Source organism: Pogona vitticeps, chromosome 1 (genome assembly GCF_051106095.1).
Source record: "Pogona vitticeps strain Pit_001003342236 chromosome 1, PviZW2.1, whole genome shotgun sequence".
Lineage (NCBI taxonomy): Eukaryota > Metazoa > Chordata > Lepidosauria > Squamata > Agamidae > Pogona > Pogona vitticeps.
The window spans coordinates 200987445-201001240 of NC_135783.1; the positions used below are offsets into that span (position 1 = coordinate 200987445).

Consider the following 13796-nt stretch of genomic DNA (forward strand, 5'->3'; position numbering starts at 1 on the left):
ACCCCAACCAGCAAAGCTAGTGGAGAAGGTTTCTGGGAACTGCAGTCGAAGAGCACTTGCGTTACCAAAGATTGGGAACCACTGCTCTAGGAGCATCAAATTAAAACAGATTTTGGGCTAAAGTCTATGTATATTTTAGCATTTTACGTGTGTTACCCACATATAGTATTTTGAAATAATAATGTTACCCGGCACAACAACAGTATTATATATTTGATGTTGTACATACAGTTTCTGTGGAATTTTATACTGATTCTCAGCCTGGATCTAAACATTATGTTGTGAAGTAGCCTTTATTTCATGTTTTCTGCTCCACCAAAATCAAAGTGCTTTTCCAATGGCCAAGGAGAAAATGATGAGTTGTGCTTAGAAATGGAAATGTAATGTTTCCATCTTTATATTTGTATTCTTTTTTTTCCCCTCTGCACCCTGGCTTCTCATTGGTCAGCACAGGATTTCTTCATTTACGCTGAGGAGGAGCGGCTCAACATTTACCTGTTTGATTAAGCTACTGACAGTGCTTTCTACAGTTCACTATTTTTTTAGCAGGCACATTCAATCTGCAAAGGCAAAATACTTTAAAAATGAGTACTTGTTGCAATACTGCCATATCTCAGGTGCATCACTTTGATCTGTGTGGAAATAATGCAGTCAGTATTAAGGTCTCTTCAGAACGCTTCTGGGAGAAGCCAGAGCTCGCTGGCTGCACAAATATAGGCTGGCATCTCCACTTATAAGGATCTTGGTGCAGAGTATTTGAAGAGCTGTTACCACTAGGAGCTTGATTAAAGAGCTGAACAAGATGTCACCCTGGGCACGAGACAGCTGTCCAAGTTTCCATGCCCACTTCACGAAGAGTCGGACATGACTAAACAACAAGTGTTTGCTAATGTATGTACAGTAGTTACAATAGCCAAGACAGTTTTATCTAAAATGAAGGCATGCTCAACTGCCTGTACCTTATTAAAATCCAAGCATTTCAGAACTTAATTTGCTACTTCAGGAGCTCCACGGTAGTGGAATAGGGCTGTGCATATGGATCTGAAGCAGGAATACTGGCAAGTCTTTGGATCCAGCTTTTTGGTATCAACTCCCAAGTCCCAAGTCCAAGCCCCTATTTTAAAACAGAAAAAAGGGAGGGGTGGATGGGTTCTGAGTCACAAGTTGAGTCCAAATCATTGAAAATGAAAACAAAATCCCCGAGTCAAGTCCTAGTCGAGTCACTAGTGCGACTTAAGTCCGACTTGACAGCAAGTCCCTCGACTCTATTCCCCATCCCTCATCTGAAGCCATTATACTATGTTCTGTGCCCCAAAGAAAATGGATTGCACGCTACAAAACCTCATGCTACAATGAATATATTAGTCTTGCAGGTGCCACAACAGGGTCTTTGTAGATTAGCCACTGCCTCCATTTACCAGTGCTGGTGAAAGAATATGTGGCTGCCATATCCTCTGTTCTGAGCTGGTCCACATTTTTCCAGAGTGTTTCTCTAGCTACCTGCCTTTACTGCACTGCTTTATATACAGCACTCTAGGCTAAAATAATGGAAAGATGGCTATGAAATGGCCCCATGAATTTCACATTAGGATACCTCAGTGACAGAAACAAAAGAGGATAAGGAATAGGTATTGTTAAGTAGCATGTTATCAAATAACAAGGTTACTTTATAGTACATTACCTTTTGTATAGTAAATGGGGGGAGGAATGGTATTCTCCCCAAAACACAAAAAAGTACTTTTTAGTCCTAAATCATGGCTTCCAGGGAATCCTTTTGAAGAATATTTGGTCATTTTTTAATGTTTGCCTGCATTTTTAAATATTAAAATAGCTAAGAAGTAACATATTAGTAGCATGTACTCTTTAAATGAAATTTAAAAACAGGGGCTAATAAATTAGTTCTTAAAAACAGCATTATATTCTCGAGCAATTGGTGTTCATGGATGATTAGGAAAATAGGAAGCTGACCAAGGGCATAGCTACACTAGGAAAATAAATTGGGAGATGGATTGAGTGTTCTGAAGTTGGTTTAAAGCCATGTGATAGTCACGTGGTTTTGGGATCAGTATGCATATATTCTTGGGAAAACATTTAATCTGTTGTTAAACTGTATTATATATTGTCAGAGGGTCCTACACAGATTTTAGAGTAATTTCATTTGAGCAGTGCCTGCTCTCGCACTGATTGCCTCCCACAGCCACTAAGCAGCTGCTGGTGTGATGTTTTAATTTTTTTTAAAAAGTTTATTTCTTGCAATCTGGCATATTGCTAGTTCAGTATAATAGATGGGGGTGGGAAAGTTAAAACAGAGTTTCCTTGCAACTTGACACACGTGCATGGAGACAAACAGGCACAGTCACCCACAGGGTTGGAGAAGGAGAGGTTGCAGACGGAACTCACAACTGGGCTGGGAAGGCACACGAGTGAGAGGCAAAGAGAAACTGACCAGTGAAATTAACACAATTGGCATTTTCTAGGCTTATGAAGGAGGGAGTGCTTCCCCCCACCCAACCTTTCTTTCTCTGCTGGCTCACTCTTTTTAAGATCGGACTGCAAGATTTTCCTGCAGCCTGAAACCCTGACACCCATTCCTTGACAAACCCCATAGGCACAATTTACACTGGCAGAGGAGTTCACGTATGCTAAAATGATTCAAAATAAATCAATTTCACAAGCAATTAAAAATAAATGACCCTCTCGTGGCTGAGTAAAATTAACTTGGTTTCCAACCATATAACGCACTTCCTGGGGTGGGGTGGGTGAGTCTGAATTCTAAAAATCAATTTCAAACATGCTAAACCTGATTCAGAAATAGTGTCCCTCCCCACACACATGTCACCGAGCCCTTAGAGAGCAAGGATCACTGTAGCCCATTAGCATCGGCACTGACTGGCAGCAGGTAGTGGTTCTTTGGGATGCGCACGCCCATGTTGTCTCTTGAATGGTCAAGTGTGTACTTTTGGAGCAAAGGAGGCAACAAAGGATTTCCTCTCTCTCCCCCACCCCTTGTAAAAGAGATAAACAACTTATCCTTTTCCCCCATTGGGCTTTTTCTTCTCAAACCCTTTAGTTATGTAGGTTTAAGGTCAACGTTCTTATTTTCCCCTTATTTCTGTTTCTTCTCCCTGTCACAGTTGCCTCTGCATTCCTTCTTATACCCGGAAGCAACAATAGTGGGTGGTAAAATGGCAACCCTGAAACTATTGACTTAATTTTATCCCCTGCTAGGTTGTATTAGCTTTATGGGGTTTGGTTAAACCTCCGCCTTCTTCCTCTTTCTCTGCTTAGAGATTAATCATGCAGGAAATTAGTAACCCTAGTGAGCTGTCTGTTTTTGACTTCCGTGCTCCATCTATAGATCAGGATCTCCAGAATGACTGCTTTAAAATGGCTGATTAGGTACATGCTGATCACTTTGTCTGCCATTCTTGAAGGATAAAAATTTGAGACACCTATTGAACACAAGGGGATTTATGTGTGTGTTAATAATGTAGGTATGGAAGTATTTCGGATGTTTGAAGTTTGAATTATTAAGTGTTGGGAAAGTATAAAGGAAACACTCTTGTCATCTTTGTGATCTCTCTCACACACACATCCCACCGTAATAGGCACCTGCAACTGTGCCGTTAATGTCAAGATACATTGATTTCCAGTGAGAAGCCAGACAGTCTGAACTTTTTTTTAATTGCATAGTGTGTATGCACACAGGCACGGCGCACATGTGCACTACTGTTGGCACCTAGATGAGAAGAGAGACATAGTTTATTGGAAATGGGCTTTTTCTGAATGTGTCCTTTTTGGGCCCAGGTTGTCATGCCTTGGCATTTTCTCGATTCTTGTCACTTTGCCAAGGCTTTTCTCTTCTGGTAGGCTTCCAAGCTTCCTGGCTGAAGAGTTTTCAGAGAACTGGTCTCTATTCCACACCTCTGGTTTGAGGTTTTATTTTTGTATTTAATTGTGTAAAGTGCCTTACATAATTTTTCCCCTAGAGTTTGTTTGTGTGTGTGTGTTTAATTGGGGATGAAGGTAATGTCTAATTCTTGTACCTTGCCCAGAGGTTTTTTTTTTTTGGTTTGGTTTTTTTTTTTTTTTTTTTTTTTTTTTTTGACTTGTATACCGCCCCATAGCGCTACAAGCACTCTCCGGGCGGTTTACAATTTAATTATACAGGCTACACATTGCCCCCCCCCGCGAGCTGGGTACTCATTTTACCGACCTCGGAAGGATAGAAGGCTGAGTCAACCTTGAGCCGGCTACCTGGGATTTGAACCCCAGGTCGTGAGCACAGCTTTAGCTGCAGTTACAGCGTATTAACCACTGCGCCACGAGGCTCTTTCATTTATGTGTAGACATGGTCTAGAGGGGCGAGGTAAAAATCAAATAATAAATAAATAAATAAATAAATAAATAAATAAATAAATAAATAAATAAATAAATAAATAAATAAATAAATAAATAAATAAATAATTAATGTGGCAACAGATCTGCTAAGTAGCTGGACATGAATGAATCATGCAATATGTGTGACATTTCTGTTGCAAGTGGGAGAAGTTACTTCCTTCAAATGTTGGATTACAAGAGATGGGCACAAATTGATTCATGCCACTTTGTAAGAAGTGGTCCACACAGCACCAGAGGTGCCACATGTTCTGTTCCCCTGACCAGCTGGCCCACTCACACTCCATCATGCTCTGCCAGGGTCCTTCTCCAGTGTTGGTCCAATCAAGGCTGTTCTTCCCTGCCTCCTCTGGCAGCTGACCACTCAGATGAGGAGGCAGGACAGGGATTCTTCCTGCACAACCATTGAGTGATTGGCTGCTAGAGGAGCAGGAAAAGGCAGCATGATCTCCTGCCTGGTCTGGTCCACCACCAGGGAGGAAGGACCCCAGCACAATTCAGTTTGTGGCCATCTCTAATTGCAACCTGTATTAATACTCTACTTGGCTGAGGCTGGTAGAAGTTTTTATCCAATCCATCTGGAGAGCAGCCACATTGTAATTGTGTCACATTTTGCCCTAGGTAGTACATGCATTGGCCTGAGTTAAGTTGCAGCCATTCCAATCGGTGACATGGTGATGTTTTAAAAAGGGGCTGGGTTCCCATCCCAAATAAGAAAGGTTGAACCAAATTCACTATTTGTTATCCTGCAGTACAGAATATTACACACTGTGCTATGCATGCAGGATAACAGTTGGCTGGATAGCTCAGTGAGTTAAGTATGTTAGATGTTGGGAGTTTGATTCTTCACTGTGCATCCCAGGATAAGAGCCAGCCCGTGCATCCTTGGGCAGTCTGCACAGCCCATGGTACTCCCAGGAGAAGGAACTGTACATCTAAGTACTCTGTACTGTACCTAGAATGCCCTGGAGAGGGTCATCATGTTGGATAGCTTTCTTCTTCTTCTTCTTCTTCTTCTTCTTCTTCTTCTTCTTCTTCTTCTTCTTCTTCTTGTTATATGACGGACAAACATACAAAAGATATCAAACATAAACAATACAGGGAGGTGTTTTCCATACTATCATATCTAATATATAGTCTTGACTAATAACCACATTATCCTACTAAAATCTTTAAATCGTATTATATTCTCCACTCTGTGTGTGTGTGTGTGTGTGTGTGTGTATGTGTGTGTATATATATACACATACACATATACATATACATATACACATATACATATACATATACATATATATGTATATATATATATAGTTCAGATAAAAACTTATAATGTTAAATTCAGCAAAAGCATTTCTAGTTTGACGTGATTACCATAATACACTAATATATAATCTAACTACATAACTACATTATAATACACTGCTACATATCTATATTATAATAATCATATGTTTACTCTATGTATATATGTATCTTTCAATCAACAATTTGAAGAACTGTCCAGTCTCAGTATTATTTAAGATAAACAATTGGACATTTCTAGTTTAAAAGTTATCTATACTTTTCTACCACCTATACCAATAGAGCATCCAAAGTTACTAACAAATTTTGACCTAAATTAATCTCTAACACCCTTTTACCATAATAGACTATCTAATACATAATCTTAACTACATGCTATATTACAGTGCACATATATTTGCTTTGTATATATGTGTATCCTTCAATCAACAATTTCTGTTGTTATATTCGACATAAGCATTTATGTATTTATTTATTTATTTATTTATTTATTTATTTGTACCCCGGCCATCTAGACCGAAGTCTACTCTGGGGGGCTAACAATAACAGATAAAATAAAAACATATAATAGAATAAAAAAAGTAGTAGTAAGGTTCAAGATGGTGAAAAAATTCAAGTGATGATAGGAGGGAAAGCCTGCCTAAAGAGCCAGGTCTTAAGTTTGCTATTAAAAACACCCAGCAAGGGAGCCAGGCAGATCTCTGGGGGTAGACTGTTCCAAAGGCGAGGGGTCACTGCCGAGAAGACCCGGTTTCTTGTTCTTTCTCTCCAGGCCTCCCTCGGCGTCAGGCCCCTCAGCCGCCCTTCTTGGCTAGAATGAGTGATTCAGGTAGATCTAGGTGGGAGGAGGCGTTCCGCTAGATATTGAGGTCCTAAACCATTTGGGGATTTTTGGATTTCTAGTTTAAAAGTTATATATACTTATCTACCACTCATACACAAGAGAGTCCAAAGCTGCTGACAATATTTTAACCAGAATTAATCTCTAACACCCTTTTTGCCAGTTTTAAGGTGCCATCTATAGAACATCTTTAAAACGTTTTGTCTCACATTTACTGATTTAACCCACCTGTAATTATCATTCCACCTTCTAATCCAGTCATATATGTCTGACATCGCTGACATTTTGTACCCCTTCCATCCTCACTGCCTTCACATTTTCCTTCTTTAAATTCTCTTCTATCAAGCAAATATACATAAAATTGGATAGCTTACTTGTTGAGGTATCTGGCTGTGGAGCTAAAGGTTGGGATTCCCCACTGTGCCTCTTTACAGGGGCTGGACTTAATGATCCAGAGGGTCCCTTCCAGCTCTGCAGTTCTAAGATTATCATCATCACCAGCATAAGTTAGAATCAACTTGGAGGCATGCAGTTATTATTATATATGCCCTATATCAGTGGTTCTCAACATTAGCTTCTCTCTCAGTGTTTTGGATTTAGTTCACAGAAACCAACTAGCACAGCCAGTGGTCAAGAATGCTGGGGTTTGGCATCCAAAAAGTAAAAAATTGAAACAAAACACCAGCCAGTTCAGTGCAGTTAGCAGGGTTTTTTTCATGGATCTTTAGGGGGACAGAAATGTACATCCTGGATTGTATCATCCATGCAAATCCAGTATCTCCTCCCCTGTCTTTAAATCCCTGACATATTAAACAAAACACCAGATACCAAACTCAAGAGGAAAAACTTGAAGTGATAAGTTAGCGGTCTGCAGAAGTCTGTGCATAAAATTATGAAAATTTCAAGCTGTATCCATCTAAGGTTTAGGAATTTCAGGGAACATTTGGAGATTCCTGTTACCACCACCATACAGTGGTGCCTCGCAAGACGAGAGCTTTGTTTAACGAAGAAATCACATAATGAAGAACAATGTTTCCTATGGGTTTTTTTTGCTTTGCGATGATCGGTTACCTGCTTTGCTAACCAATTATCACAAAACGAAGATTTTCGCACAGCTGATCGGCGGTTTCAAAATGGCCGGGCAAAAAAAATGGCCGCCCGCTGTTTTCTGGGACGGATTCCTCACTGCACGGGCAGCGAAAATGGCCGCGCTATGGAGGATCTTCGCTGGACTGTGAGTTTGGACCCCATAGGAACGCATTAATCGGGTTTTAATGCATTCCTATGGGCTTTTTAAAATTGCTTTACGATGTTTTTGTTCTACAGCGATTTCGCTAGAACGAATTAACATCGTAATGCAAGGCACCACTGTACTATGTACCCTCACCAATCACTGCATGACTCCACTGGTAATCCTCCCGTGTATAATGAATGCAGTGGTGGAAGACCTCTGGGAGACCCGGCTTCAAAATGTAATATAACATTATCTCACTTTGACCTACCTCACAGACTTGTTGTGAGGGAAAAGAGGAGGAAGAGAGCAATGTTTACTGCCTTGAGCTCATGTCACAGGAGGAAAAGGTGGGACATCGATCTAATTTGTCATGATCATCATCGAAGAAACCCAAAAAATTACATGCCTCATCCTCAGCTTTAAATTTCTTCTTTCCAAAGTGGATCTTCAGAAAACAAAATCTAATTACTCTCTAATGCTCGTTCTGGTTCAAGTTTAGTCTTTGTGTGAATTCATATAGCCATCATCGATGTAATCACTCGGCTATGTTTCTGCTTATTGCATTTCAATAAGAAGCCTTTTATTGGTGTAACTGGAGCAATTAAGCGTGGGTAAAAGAGCTAATCAAAATGGAGAGGAATTCTTTGGTCTACAAGAAGAGGTTCCGTATTGACACAAAACTCCACAAGCCGTTGAAGTCGTGGAAAAAGACACATTTTTAAACAGGATGGTTGTGGTTTGTTCTGAGAGCTAATTTTCCTGTTGACCATTTTGAACAGGAAGCTGAACAAATTCTGCTTAATGTGCAGCAGATTTGTTTTTTAGGTGTAAAATGGTTGCTGGATGGGTCATGCCTTTTCTGGTTTGGTGAAGATAGTGCTGGGGACAGGCACAACTCCAGAATATTCAAAACCTCAGCAGCTATTATGATCTAAGTATCTACATAGTTTTCTCTGTCATTGTTGTTATTCATTTTTGAAGTCTTCGTTGTAAGATGGAGGGGAGGAATAGTACTGAGGAAACTGATTAAACTTTCACCAGCACTGAAGCTGCCTTTGTCTTAGCTTCTCTTAAGGACATTCTGTGGACATGTTATTTCTTTATCCTGTGGATGCTGTCCTATTGTGGGGTGGGGGGGGGGCTGCCCTTGCTGGTAATTGTAGGCATGGTGCAGCTATTCAAAACTCTTCCTCTTAACACAGTAAGGAAACAGACAGAGGAAGCAGTGCAAAAACATGAGAGGATTACCAGCGAAGGGTTTCTTCTGAAGAAACGAGTGAGACTGCTAAAAGTCTTGTGTGATACCTCTCTCTCTCTCTCTCTCTCTCTCTCTCTCTCTCTCTCTCTCTCTCTCTCTCTCTCTGTGTGTGTGTGTGTGTGTGTGTGTGAGAGAGAGAGAGAGAGAGAGAGAGATCTGTGTTTATATGGGAGACAGAGACCGATCAACAAAGCTGTAGTCACTAGGTATCACCTATATTTATTACAACATTACAAGGTATTGTTGAGCATAGATAGTTAGGGGGAAATGTCTGAAACCATATGTTTGTCTCCCCTACCCTCCATGTTTTCTAGCAGTTGCATTCCCCTGCCCTCCTCCAGAAAACGGATTGCCATCTGACAGTTACAAGAGCCGAGGGAGGGGGGAATGTAATAGAACAAGCAGACCTAAGTTGGAACGGGAGGAAGTGATTCATTCATTTCCAGTACCACCCTTCCAAAGAATGGAATACAAAACATAGTTGTATTTTGTTGATTATTTTCCCCTGCTCTTTCCTGTCCACCATTCCCCGAAGTAATGAGTGGGCATGGATATCATCTTTGCCCTATTTTATTTCTATCAGTTTTATTGATATCCCCACCTCCATTCCCCTCCCAGCCGTCTGTGTCTCAAGCTGCAATTCCCAAGCCCTAGTTTAAAGATTTGGCATAAAAGCAGAGCTCGCTATAGATTTAGTGTTGCTGAAATCAGGACAGCATATGCCTCTCTCTCTGCCATCGAGCACCATAACCAAGAGACATAGTACTAGAACATAGTCAAGATACATAGTGTTCAAGGGTTCCTAATTCGGTTTGGGACCTGATTTGGTGATCTGGATCTGATTCATTTTGAACCAATTTGGACCCAAATAAATATTCAGAAATTTGAATACCCACCCTTCCTATTGATTTGCAATTTTAACATGTTTTTAGTTAATATTCATTAAGTTTGGAGACACCGTAGAAACCTCAGAGAAGATTATTCTTGCCACATTTATAATATGTCAAAGAAGGGGCTTTGTGCTAGACACTTCACTGTGTGCCTGCTTCATTAATTCTATATTAGGAGAGGAGACAGGAAGGGTTGGGGCAGGGAAGCTGGCTGAAATAAATGGGAAGCATTTTCTTACCTGGGAGTAAGCCTCTTTTAACTCTGGGAGATTGATATAGTGGATGTGTTATAGGTGTACTGAGCTGCACTTGTTATTGTTATTGTCTGAAGACAAAGGGGCAGGGCAGGGCGGGAATTTGCTGACCTGCATGCATTCTTTTGCTCCAAAATCCTGAGTGGACAGGGAGGTGTAACTAGGATTCCCATTAAGTTAAATGTGCCATGCTTCAAGGTAAGTGGGCATAAGATTGCTGCATATATTTCTGATACGTCTGTTTCCAAATGACCCAGGAAATGTATATTGATTCACATCGTTTTCATTCTGAATAGAATAAAGCACATTAAGAAAGTGTGGTTGATTTCTCTTCACCAAGTACTGTATTTCAGCTCAAATCCTTGTAACTTCTACAAAAACATCATACATGTACACACCAGGTAAAGTTAACACAGTAGCCTCTCCCAATCTGGATTTTCTTGTCAAATGTCAGCCGAATGTGCTAAATCAAATGGCAATCAATTTAGGGCTTCAGATTCCCCCTCCCACCCAGAAGTCTCAGATCCCTGCCTGGTTCATGGCAAAACTGGTGGCATGTGTAACCACATACTGTATATATAAACACACGAGAGAGTAGAAAGTCTGCTATCAGAATTTGCACTGCAAAAAAAAAAAAAAAACCACCAAAAACCGCAGAAACAGTCGCAGCAGTACGTGTTCATGTTGGGGGATGGGGAAGAGCTAGAATCTGATCCAGACTGCCGGTGGTAGTGCTAAGAATATTCCCCCCCCCCAACGTGCTGTGCCATTTCCCCAGAACAAAATATCCTCTGACCAGTAAGTGCTCGTTTGTTCCAAATGATGAAAAAATACTCACCAAGGAAAGCAGGGGATTTTGACTGAGAAAGGAGTGGACTTAAAATCATCCTTCCCTGGAGCTGCCTGTTTCTTTGGAAAACTGCAGAAGCTCCAGTCACATCTCTCTGTGTAAGTCTTAGGCAGCAACGTGTTTTACCAATTTTAAGCCCTCTGTGTGCTGCCTTTAGTTGATTTAACAGCAAGTCAGACAGCTAAGAACCCACCGGAGGCAAATGAAAGATCCTTTTCAGGCCAGACGTGTCCTCCGTCCCACCACTTAAAACCACACAGCTGCTTTGTATAGTAAATTTGTTTGGCTAAAGATTGCACAGAGGCTGGGCAGAATTTTCAATAGTGGCCAAAATGGAAAACGGACACAAAAGGCGAGAGTTTAGTTTCCTGTGTTTGTTGGTCGAACGGTAGTCCTGCCTGCAGAGCTCCTCCTTGTGTGAACAATTATTTGTGTTTTCTAGTTCATTAAATATTAATGAAATATTTAATATTTCATTTTGTGTTTGTTTTATTCAAATGGGCAGTTTTGCAATCACCCATGGATGAACTGAGCCTTCAACAATCAGCTGAGCTTTCTGTATAGAGAGGCCTTTTGGAGAGGGGCCATACAAATCACCTAGCTTCACCTTGCTCAGAAAATGCTGAGTTTGTGGCTTGCTCCAAAAACATGATCAAAGAACTGAAAAATAGGGGATGATGCCCTTTGAAATTCAGGCCTGTTAGTTTGTGTCTGCTTTTAGTTTGTGCCCAGGAAGAGCAAGCCAGGAGGGGTGGGGATTAAAATGTCCATTAATTGTTAGGTCATATCTTCTATGCCTTATCTCTGTGAGAAAGGAATTTTCAAGATCATAACTCACTGCTTGGTACTGAGTTAATTAGCAAAACTTTTTTCAGGAGAAGAGAACAGAAGTGAAAGAGAGAGGTTACTTTAGAGAAGTTACTTTGTTCTTTGAGAAGGTTCAAGGTAATTTGATGCCTGTTCTGTGCACCCCTTTAAAGGGTCTAGAAGGTGGAATGATGGTTATGAAAAGGGAAAACAAAGTTTGCTTGGTTTAGCCTAGTCTCTCTAAGGAGAATGCTGTGCCTTGCTACCTGATTTGTTCTCTTCACTTGCTCTAGAACCATGCTGAAGTTCTACTTGCATGCATTAGCTTAGGATAGCTAGCTTTCTTGTTTTCTTGTGGGAGCTGTTCCAGAAGTGTTTTTGCCTCAAAATCTTTTTAAATGTTTATTTACTCCTCAGATTTTTGACCGCTTTCTCAAGTTTGGAAATGATTTTTTGTATGTGTGAAATTGTCTGGAACTGTACTCCTTTTGACTGTTTTCATATTTAATAAAATATAAAATTTTACAGCTGTTTGGTTATTATAGAAATAAGAGGATTGTTGGTACTAAAGACAGGTCTTGCCTTTATCACCTATTGGATACCTGTGCATTTGTGGATATTTTGGAATTCATACCTTGCATGGTGAGTGTGGCAGTCAAAAGCATTCAACCTTGAGTATTTTGGCAACTCCCTGGAACCCTGGGCAGTCACTGAACATGTTAGGGAAGGTATCAGGTGGGAAGATTTCCTCTAGTCTTCAGGACAGCTGGCCCACGTGGAATTTATCCACATCAGGAAAGCTTTGGCAATGTGGCTGAGTGGTTCATGTGGGCCTCTCTGGCTGGCATAATCTTGACAATTATTTAGTCCAAAATCCTCTCAGGTAGCTACACAAATGGTACAACTTCTAGAGGCCTATTACCCCAAGTTAAGAAATCACTACAAATATCACTTGCATTCTGAGACACTCATCTCGTTTATGAAACAGATTAATATCTAAAGTGATTTCTTAATTCACCTCCGAAAGTTAGGCTGTTTGTGTTATGCCAGAATATTTAGTCAAGAGGATTTGGGCCTTAGTGTCCCATGATCTGTGAGACACTGAAACCAAGTGTTTATTGGACCTTTGTGTTGAACTTGGCTACAAGAGGAATTGGTTGCCATGACCTCAGTAACTGCTTGGGATGATTGCATGGGAAAGCTGCATATTATATTCTTAATGAGTATATACTTCTAGGCAAAACTTTTTATAGCACTGTAATGGGGAAATATACCTGAGTATGGTTAATTGGCTGTTTGTAGAGTAATGATTTCAAATGTTGGGTTCCTGTAGATTTTATGCTCCTTCTTTCACAAGCTTTAAAAAGTGTTATGCGCTCTCATCTTTCTAAATAGAGGCTTAGTTCTGTTATATTTTAAATGCATTTCTAAGATCAAACTTAAACTGTTATTTCCTTGGTTTGGAAAAGAGATATAACCTGCTTCAAGGAATGGGAGCGTCAAATGGTACGAGCAGGACTGTTAACGATAAGCCCTTTCGGAAGTCACTAATCTGTCCTGTCTCTTTAAATTGGGAGCATCTTGAGGGCACACAAGTGCCCTCTGGAGAGGGAACACCCAAACCAATGGGTCTGCTTGTTGTTTCTGGTCGGAACTTGCTTCGTGAATCTTGACCTGCCTATGTCTTCATTGAGAAATTCGATGGCATGCATCTAGATGTTTTGAATTTGGGCATCTGCTTTTGTATCAGCTCTGAGCAACAGACTGTCAAACTATTACAAGCATTGATATAGTAGGTACCCTAGAACAGTGCTTCCCGACCTTGGATCCCCAGATGTTCTTGGACTACAACTCCCAGAAATCATGGCCAGCATAGGTAGCAGTGAAGGCTTCTGGGAGTTGTCGTCCAAGAACATCTGGGGACCCAAGGTTGGGAACCATTGCTGTAAAACAAAGTCT

At 40.6% G+C, this 13796-nt stretch overlaps 1 protein-coding gene and 1 long non-coding RNA gene across 4 annotated transcripts in view; one reads left to right on the forward strand and one right to left on the reverse strand.

Annotated features, from left to right (window-relative positions):
- WIPF1 (WAS/WASL interacting protein family member 1) overlaps window positions 1-13796 on the forward strand; it is a 97146-nt gene that overhangs the window by 56683 nt on the left and 26667 nt on the right. The window contains exon 1 of one of the 3 annotated variants that reach the window (XM_020805155.3): window positions 8515-8713. The exons of the other annotated variants lie outside the window; for them this stretch is intronic. The gene's annotated coding sequence lies outside the window, so the exon portion shown is untranslated. Of the gene's footprint in view, window positions 1-8514; window positions 8714-13796 lie in introns of those variants that run through there. 3 annotated transcript variants of the gene reach the window in all.
- On the reverse strand, window positions 68-8423 carry LOC140702107 (uncharacterized). Its single transcript, XR_012081159.2, has 2 exons — window positions 5354-8423; window positions 68-1114 (listed from the first exon to the last, which is right to left on the reverse strand). It is a non-coding gene; the product is annotated as an uncharacterized LOC140702107 (long non-coding RNA).